This window comes from Lathyrus oleraceus, chromosome 3, assembly GCF_024323335.1.
Source record: "Lathyrus oleraceus cultivar Zhongwan6 chromosome 3, CAAS_Psat_ZW6_1.0, whole genome shotgun sequence".
Classification (NCBI taxonomy): domain Eukaryota; kingdom Viridiplantae; phylum Streptophyta; class Magnoliopsida; order Fabales; family Fabaceae; genus Lathyrus; species Lathyrus oleraceus.
Window position 1 is genome coordinate 525,911,468 of NC_066581.1, and position 9,615 is coordinate 525,921,082.

The window sequence follows — 9,615 nt, forward strand, 5'->3', positions numbered from 1 at the left end:
GGATTTTTTTGTTGATCTCCAAATTTCATCTAGTTTTTTTTAGGTATGATAGTCAAAGTTGTGCCTGGTGGATTTTTTGACTTTGCCTAATGCCTTTGATATGTGTGTTTCAATTGTATGTTTCACCATTTTAATCATGAAATCTTGATGCCTTAGCCAAAATGCATGAAATTTTATAGGCATGTTCTTGACTCTTTTCTGGTGATTTTGATGTATAGTTTGCTATTTTTGAGCTTATGGTTTGAGAGATATGATGTGTTGAAGTTGAGTGTGACAATTTGTGTCACACTATGTTGTGCTGTGTTCTTGAATTTTGTTTCCATGCCTATGATTTTCCATATACTCCCAATTTTTGCATGGGATATCATATGTATGCCTAGTTTTGCCATGATTTTTTGTAGGAATTGTTGAGCCATTTCCTATTTGATTGGGATTTTTGTTTGCTGTTTAGACATTTTAGGGTTTTGCTTGAGTGATTGCCTTACATGCTATGTGAAATTTCCATACTTTATCATATGAAGCTGAAATTTTGTGGATTGGTTCTTAACATGTTTAACTTCACTTTGGCTTTGGTCTCATTCATTTCTCATGTTTTGGCACTGTTTTACATTTGCTTGAAGTTGATGCTTATTTTGCTACCATGTATGAGCTTGCTTGGACTTCTGTTGACTTTATGATTTTCATTGACCTACTTACCTTTGTCCAAATAGCATGAAATTTGATATGAAGCTCATTGATTGTGTTATGTTTAGACCTGAATTTTTGTGGAATTTATTGAGCTGTTTTGGTATTTGTTTGATTGTGATCATTCTGTTTGCTCATATGTGGTTCATACTTGCCTAGTTCGACTTAAATAGTGCATGAAATAAATTTGGTGTATATTTTTGATGTGAGGCCAATGGGATTCTCTTCTTAATTGATTTATCTTGGTTTTGATCATTTTTCACTTGCTGTTTTGGATTTTTCATTTCATTTTGGCCCTAGTCTTGGACTAGTGGTTTGTGATCTCACTTTCGAGTTGTGTTTCAGGTTAATAGCACAAATGGCCTATGCTTGATGATTTGCTTCCATTGGACTTGACTTGTGACTTGTATATAGCTAATTTTGACTTTGTTTTGCAGGGTTTGATATTTGAGTTTGAGCCTTAATGGCATGCACTTTGGTGCATTGGCTTGTGTTTGTCTGTGTATAGTTAATTGTGAACCATTTGCTGTTTAATTCTGTGATTGGTATACTGATTGTATTTGATTGAGTTCAGGTACATTAGTTGCTAATATTGCTTTGCTTTGCTTGATAAGCAATTTGCACTGAGGTATAACATTCTTGTCTCCATGTAGTCTGGAAGACCTGGCCTGTTACTTGGCCAGGCAACTGTCTGAAGTCCTCCTTAAGAGGCAATGTTTGTGATTGTTTATTTTTGTCCCCAAGCAGGTAAAGACCTTTTGATAAGGCAATTGGCAGAACCCAAGGGATGTGCAATCCATCCCCTGCTATTCTGTTGAGTCATCCCTCTGCTCACACCACTGTGTTGATGCATTGTGATACAAACCCAAGATCTTGTACAATGTACCGTGTCAGTGTCTTAAGTGTAGAAGGGTTCCCACTTTCTGGACCCACACTTCATTGTCTCTAGCTCTCCCTGACCAGGGATAAAAGCTATGAAGTCTAATCTTCACTCATCTTTCATCTGCTTCACCTTGGCTCTCAATGTCAAGGTTAAGAGCAAAATCCACCCCTGTACAGATGACTTGCTCTTGCAGTCTTACCCTTTGATTGAGCCCCACTTGTGTGTATATAGTGTGTGCTACTTGTGAATGCTTGATTTGATGTTTACCTGTGTCAAATAGGATAGGCTTGCTTCCTGTGCAAGTTAGCTAGAAACCTTGACTTAGGGATGATTTTGCATGATAACATCTAGGCTCGAGTTAGTCTCCCTAGTTGTGTCTCCCTCTGTTATCTGGTTAGGCTAGCCCTGTGTCCTTTCGGAGGGGAACTACGTCGCCCTGATCCTCATACCAGATGAGGTACGTAGGCAGGAGATGAGCAGATCTCTCCGGGCGCCCGTGTCTTTGTTTTGTGTTGTTGTGTGCTTGGAAGCTGATGTAAGTCCATCGAGTGGCATTCGGGTTCTAGTGTGGGTTTGTTGGTTCGGATGCTGATGTAAGTCCAGTGATTGGCAGTCGGGCTCCACGTTTGCCTTCTTGTGTGTGTTTCGGTTCGGATGCTGATGTAAGTTTAGTGATTGGCATTCGGGCTCCATGTTTGCCTTTGCCTGTGTTTGTTTGTGTGCGTGTTAGCCGAGCTACGAATGCTCTGATTCTCCTTCGTCCAAAGGAGATACGTATGCATAGGATGCGACATCCTAGCGAGCATGTGTCGTTTCCCCAGTCCGAACTACTTTGACTCTGATGTCTATGCCTGATAGACTAAGTAGGCCCAGGATGCGATATCCTGCCGAGTCAGTCTTGTTTGTTTTCTTGTGTCTCTTTCAGCCAGTGTGTGTGTGTTTGAGCAGTGTTTTAGCAACCATTTTCCTTCCTATTGTGCGTGGATCCCGTCGAGTACGACGGATGCATAGGGGTGCTAATACCTTCCCTTCGCATAACCGACTCCCGATCCCATTCTCTTTGGTCGCGAGGCAATGCTTTTCCCAGGTTTACTCTGAGCGTTTCCTTTCCCTCTTTTGGGATAAATAACGCACGGTGGCGGCTCTGTTGTTTTCGTTTCCCGCCGGTTTTTCGCGTAATGCGACAGCTGGCGACTCTGCTGGGGAAGGGTAAGTTGACCTGTGCTGGTCCTTCTTCCCTAAGCAGGTCTCTCCTAGCATTCTCTAGGATAGGGCTTTGGTTGCTTTTTGTTGTGTTATTTATTGCATTCATTGTTTATTGTTTGCATTTATTGTTTGCATTAATGTTTGCATTCATTCACATTCATCTGCTGTGCTGGCTGTGTTCTCTCTGATTGGGGGTGGGAGTTCTATGAGGTAAAAGGCCCAATACCCAGGCTATGAGTGAAATCTAGGAAACCTAAGAATAGAGTGATTCATGGGAAGCGGGTGGTATGCGCCACTTAGCGGAACATTGATATCACGAGCAGTTCAGACCCTGGTAGGATATCGTCGTTACATACTTCAGGTGTGTATATGATGGTATTCTACGAAAGGTTATTTATGCTGCGTTTCTTTCGACCTTACCCTAGCCTAGATGACACCCGTGAGTGGGGAGGGAATGATCATTTTAACAGGTACAGATGGTGACTGTTGGTGACTTGATGGTGACTCAGTGTGTTCCTGTTGGTGACTCAGTTTCTCAGAATGGGTTCAGATGACAGTTGACCAGTTGACTTTGGGTTTCAGATGTTTGTGATTAGAGTTCGAGCCGAAGCTTCGATCCTGTGTTCAGAGATGCATAGCTTGCCAGTCGTGTCTGCATCATGTGCATCATAACATGTTTATTTTTCAAAAGAAATGCAAAATAAATTTTTTTTTTGGAAAAAAGAGAAAAAAGAAAAAAACTAATCCCTGCATGCATATCATTTCTCAGGTACATTCCAGAGCTTGGTTCACTGATAGAGATGGCGACAGTCCCAGAGCCGAAGCGGAAGACCTGTTCTTATAGCTTTCATCGTGAGCCTCTGACGTCTCTAATTGAGTTGAGCAGTTTTGTGACCAGTGATCATCTGAAGGGGTTCATTGACCAGTATGGGGATCTGTTGACTTTATTGAAGATGGTGGTCGATCCGGTGCCGTTGTAGACTCTTCTTCAGTTCTACGACCCGGGGTTGAGATGTTTCACTTTCCAGGACTATCAGTTGGTGCCTACTCTAGAGGAGTACTCCATTCTGTTGGGTGTCCCTATTCAGCATCAGATTCCTTTCTTGGACGTACCAAAGGAAGTTGACTTCAGGGTTATTGCTAAGGCTTTGCATTTGAGCATCAGAGAGATCAGTGATGGTTGGAAGACCAGTGGGGATACAATTGGGCTGCCTTTGAAGTTCCTGCTGAGAGTTGCTAGAGGAGAAGTAGAGAAGGGGAATTGGGAAGCTTTTTATGCCCAGCTTGCTGTTATGATTTTTGGGATCGTCCTGTTTCCAAGTATGCCTAACTTTGTTGACTATGCTGCAGTCTGCATCTTCATTGGAGGGAATCCAGTCCCTACTCTGTTAGCTGACACTTACTATGCTATTCACAGTAGGCATGGTAAAGGTGGAGCTATCAGATGTTGTCTCCCACTTTTGCTCAGATGGTTTATGTCTCTCCTGCCAGTCAGCGGACCGTTTGTTGATGCTCAGAGTACTTACAGGTGGACTCAGAGGGTGATGTCTCTCACTTCATATGACATCAGATGGCAGTCTTACCGGATGGACGTGCGGGATGTTATTATAAGTTGCGGAGAATTCCGGAACGTGCCACTTGTAGGGACCAAGGGTTGCATCAATTACAACCCGGTTCTTTCTCTTCGCCAGTTAGGGTTTGTGATGAGTAGAAGACCACTTGAAGCTGAGACAGCTGAGAGTATGTGTTTTGAGAAGCGAAGCGACCCTGTTAGATTGGAACAGATTGGGAAGGCTTGGAAGTCTATTGGTGTCAGAGATGGATCTGTCTTAGGGAAGAAGTTCGCCATTGCTATGCCCGATTACACTGATTGGGTGAAGAAGAGAGTGGAAACTTTGCTGTTGCCCTATGATAGGATGAATCCGTTGCAAGTGCAACCACCCTTGATTCTTGCTGATACTGTGCCTGCTGAGCAGTATAAGCAAGCCCTGATGGAGAATCGTCGCCTGAAGGAGAAAGAGCAAGATGCCCAGATGGAGTTGTATCAAGCCAAAGCTGATAGGCTGAACCTGACTCATCAACTCAGAGATGCCCAGAGTGCAGGTGTTGGTGGTATGAGGAGCAAGAAGAGATCTTATTCAGAGATGGAGAACTTGTTGGATGCAGAGCACAGAGAGTGTTTGAGATTGCAGAGAGTTGAAGCCGGTTATCTGAAGAAGATCAGAGACTTGGAGAAGCAACTCAGAGACAAAGATATCCAACTGAAGAAGGAAGTCGACCAGAGACTTGCATCAGAAGACCGATTTGGGTCAGAGGTTGTCGAGCTTAGAAGACAGTTGAAGGAGAAGATCACTCCCTTACCAGAATGTTCAGAGTGTGAACTGTTGATAGACCAGTGTCACTACTTGAAGACGCTCATTCCTGGAAGTCATTTGTCTTAGCTTGTAATTTTCTGATGTTTATGTTGAGAATCACCCCCAGGCTTGTTGGGTGGGATTCTTTGTCGTACTTTGTTGGATATTTGGATCTTTGTCGTATGATCCTGTTGCTCATTTATAGATGAGATTTTTGTTTCACTCTGTACTCAGTGCTCTGTTGTATGCTGTTTCTGTATCTCCTGTGTTGTCTTGGTTACAGGTTGCCATCTTTTGAGGATGGATCAGGCTCTTTGAATGCCTGAGAGATGATCATTATCATGTGCATCATATACATTAGCATCATACTCATATCATTTGCATAACAGGTGTTCTAGTTCCGACTTCTCACTCCGGTTCCTGTGTCAGGCAGGATAGCTGATCAGCGACCGCACCGGTATTCTACCAGACTTAATCAACGCAGAAGCATGGATCAGGTTCAGAATGAATTGGCTGAGATGAGGGCGAACATGGCCCAGTTCATGACGATGATGCAAGGGGTTGCTCAGGGTCAGGAGGAGCTCCGTGCTTTGGTTCAGAGGCAAGAAACGGTTATTCAGGCGTCTAACCGTGGTTCACCTGCTGGTATTCCCGTGCCTGAGAATATCAATGTTGCTGCTGCTCCCATTCATGACTATGCTGTGGGGGATGAACTCCGAGGTATCAGGATCAATGGTCAGCCTCTTGCTGCAGAGGTCAATGCTAGAGCTACCCGGGCTCCGGTTCGTCATCCAGCTCTGATTGTCGTCAGACAAGAGGACATGTTCACATTGTTGAGTGAGGATGATGGGGATGTTGTCAGAGTGGAGGATAGGGATCGTAAGGTCGATGCTCTAGCTGAGAAGATTCGTGCAATGGAGTGTCAAAACTCTCTTGGGTTCGATGTCACAAATTTGGGGCTGGTTGAAGGTCTGAGAATTCCCCACAAATTCAAAGCGCCCACCTTTGACAAGTACAACGGTACTTCTTGCCCTCGCACTCACGTGCAGGCCTACTATCGAAAGATCTCGGCATATACTGACGACGAGAAGATGTGGATGTATTTTTTCCAAGATAGCCTATCTGGGGCATCGTTGGATTGGTACATGGAGCTCAAAAGGGATTCTATCCGATGTTGGAGGGATCTGGGAGAAGCTTTTCTCAGACAGTACAAACACAACATGGATATGGCACCTAGCCGGACTCAGCTGCAGAGTCTGTGCCAGAAAAACAATGAAAGCTTCAAAGAGTACGCCTTGAGGTGGCGCGAACTTGCTGCTAGAGTTCAACCCCCTATGCTGGAGAGGGAGTTGACGGATATGTTCATCGGCACGCTGCAAGGGGTATTCATGGACCGAATGGGGAGTTGCCCATTTGGAAGCTTTTCTGACGTGGTAATCTGTGGTGAAAGAACCGAGAGTTTAATCAAGGCTGGGAAGATTAATGATGTGGGTTCCTCTTCATCCAAGAAGCCTTTCTCTGGGGCACCTCGCCGTAGAGAAGGTGAAACCAATGCTGTTCAGCACCGCCGAGGTCAGAACAGAAATCAAAATCAGTACAGACAGGTTGCTGCAGTGACCATTCCTGCACCTCAACAACGTCAACCTCCGCAACAACCAAGACAACAACAACAACAACAACAACAGCGTCCGTATCAGCCTAGGCAACGGATGCCTGAGCGACGATTTGATCCACTGCCCATGACCTACGCTGAGCTACTACCTGAGTTGCTCAGATTAGGTTTTGTTGAGTTGAGAACGATGGCTCCGCCAACTGTTTTGCCCCCGGGGTATGATGCTAATGTCCGGTGCGATTTCCACTCTGGTGCACCGGGGCATAATATTGAGAAATGTCGGGCTTTTCAGCATAAAGTCCAGGATTTGATCGATGCCAAGACGATCAACTTCGCCCCTGTGCCAAATGTTGTTAATAACCCTATGCCTGCGCATGGTGCTCATAGGGTGAACTGTATTGAAGGGGTCGAATCTGAAGATCTGGTGGTTAGCGTTGAAGAAATTCATACTTCTTTGCTGGTTATCAAAGGTCGTCTGTTGAATGGTGGTGTTCATCCGGGCTGTAATGAAGACTGTTTGGGCTGTGCGGAGGCTGAGAACGGGTGTGAACTATTGAGGGATGGTGTCCAGAGTCTGATTGATGAGGGCTGTGTACAATTTGGCCGGGCTGACAACAGAGATTGTGGGGCAGTGTCTACTATCACAATATTTTTCAAACCGTCTGAGGGACGTGCGCCTACAACGAGCGGTAATCTAGTTACCATATCTGCACCAGTTGCTACCAACGCTCCGACAACAATCGTTGCTCCGGTAAGAAGGGCCGTGGACAGTAAAGTTGTGCCTTGGAGGTACGACAACGCCTACCGAAGCAACAGAAGGGCTGAGAACAGGGTCAAACCTTCGAATCAAGCGCCCGTGACAATTGGTGTGCCTGTCAGTAAAGTTCCTGCGGTTATGAGTCCAGCTGTGGACAATGTGGGTGGACCAGGAGGCTTTACTCGTAGTGGTCGGCTGTTTGCGCCTCAACCGTTGAGGGATGCCAATGCTGAGGCATCTGCCAGAGCTAAGGGCAAACAGGCCGCAGTTGACGAAGCGCCTGCTCAAACGAATGTGCCTGGTGGCTCATTTGAAAAGGACGTGGAGGAGTTCATGCGCATAATTAAGAAGAGTGACTACAAAATTGTGGATCAACTCAACCAAACTCCCTCCAAAATCTCTATTCTGTCCCTGCTGTTGTGCTCTGAGGCACATAGAGACGCCTTGTTGAAGATGTTAAATATGGCGTATGTACCTCAGGAGATTTCGGTCAATCAGCTTGAGGGTGTAATTGCTAATGTAAGCACCAGACACGGTGTGGGGTTTACAGATCTTGATTTGACACCCGAGGGTCGGAATCATAACAAGGCCTTGCACATCACCATGGAGTGCAAGGGGGTTGTGTTGTCACATGTGCTGGTGGACACCGGGTCTTCGTTGAATGTGCTGCCGAAGCAAATATTGAAGAAGATACCTATTGAAGGGGTTGTGCTGACGCCTAGCGACTTGATTGTTCGTGCTTTTGACGGATCCAAACGTTCTGTGTTTGGGGAAGTCACTTTGCCCATGAAGATAGGTCCTGAGGAGTTTGACATCGTCTTCTATGTCATGGACATCCAGCCTGCTTACAGTTGTCTTCTGGGACGTCCATGGATACATGCAGCAGGGGCGGTCTCGTCGACTCTCCATCAGAAGCTCAAGTACGTCTGGAACGGTCAGATTGTGACCGTATGCGGTGAAGAGGACATTCTGGTGAGTCATCTGTCCTCGTTCAAATATGTCGAGGTGGATGGCGAGATCCACGAAACTTTGTGCCAGGCGTTCGAGACGGTGGCTCTTGAGAAGGTGGCCTACGCTGAGCAGAGGAAGCCAGGTGCTTCGATTACTTCTTACAAGCAGGCTAAGGAGGTGGTTGATTCCGGTAGGGCTGAAGGCTGGGGCAAGATGGTGGACTTGCCTGTCAAGGAGGACAAATTTGGTATCGGTTATGAGCCTCTCCGAGCAGACCAGAGTGGATTGGGTCCTAGTACCTTCACCAGCGCTGGGCTGATGAATCATGGTGACGTCTTCGCAGCTGATGTTGAAGACAATGACAGTGACATTGATCTCGACTGCTGGGTTCGCCCGAGTGCACCAGGGGAAGTGATCAACAACTGGACTACGGAGGATATAGTCCAAGTTACTCTTCTGACAGAGTAATTTTCTTTTGTTTTTTTCATTCTGCACAAAACCCTACGTTCTGCCCAAGGCGTAGTGGTTCATTGTAGGGCCTCATCATGTTTTAATGATTATCATAAATAAAGGACGTTTTGCAATCAAATTTGTGCTCACTGTCTTTCTGTTTTTATTTTCATTTTCAAAAAAATAAAAATAAAAATAAAAATGGCAATGTTTTTGTTTTTTTATGACTTTCTTGAACTCTTTTTCTAAAATAAAGCATTAAACATGCAGAAGTGACCTTATGGCATCCACTATGAACAAATCTGTTATGGCTCAGTATGATTTCGACAATCCCATCTACCAAGCTGAAGAGGAGAGTGAGGAAGACAGTGAACTCCCGAAAGAATTGGCCAGATTGTTGAAGCAAGAGGAAAGGGTCATCCAACCTCATCAGGAGGAGTTGGGGATTGTGAATCTTGGTACTGAGGACGCCAGAAGAGATATTAAGATCGGGGCTGCTTTGAAACCTGAGGTCAAGAGCAGATTAATTGAAATGCTGAGAGAGTACATGGAGATATTCGCCTGGTCTTATCAAGATATGCCTGGGCTGAATACTGATATTGTGGTTCATAGACTACCTCTCAGAGATGATTGTCCTTCGGTCAAGCAAAAGCTTCGCAGAACGAGTCCTGATATGGCAGTGAAAATCAAGGAAGAGGTTCAGAAGCAGTTCGATGCT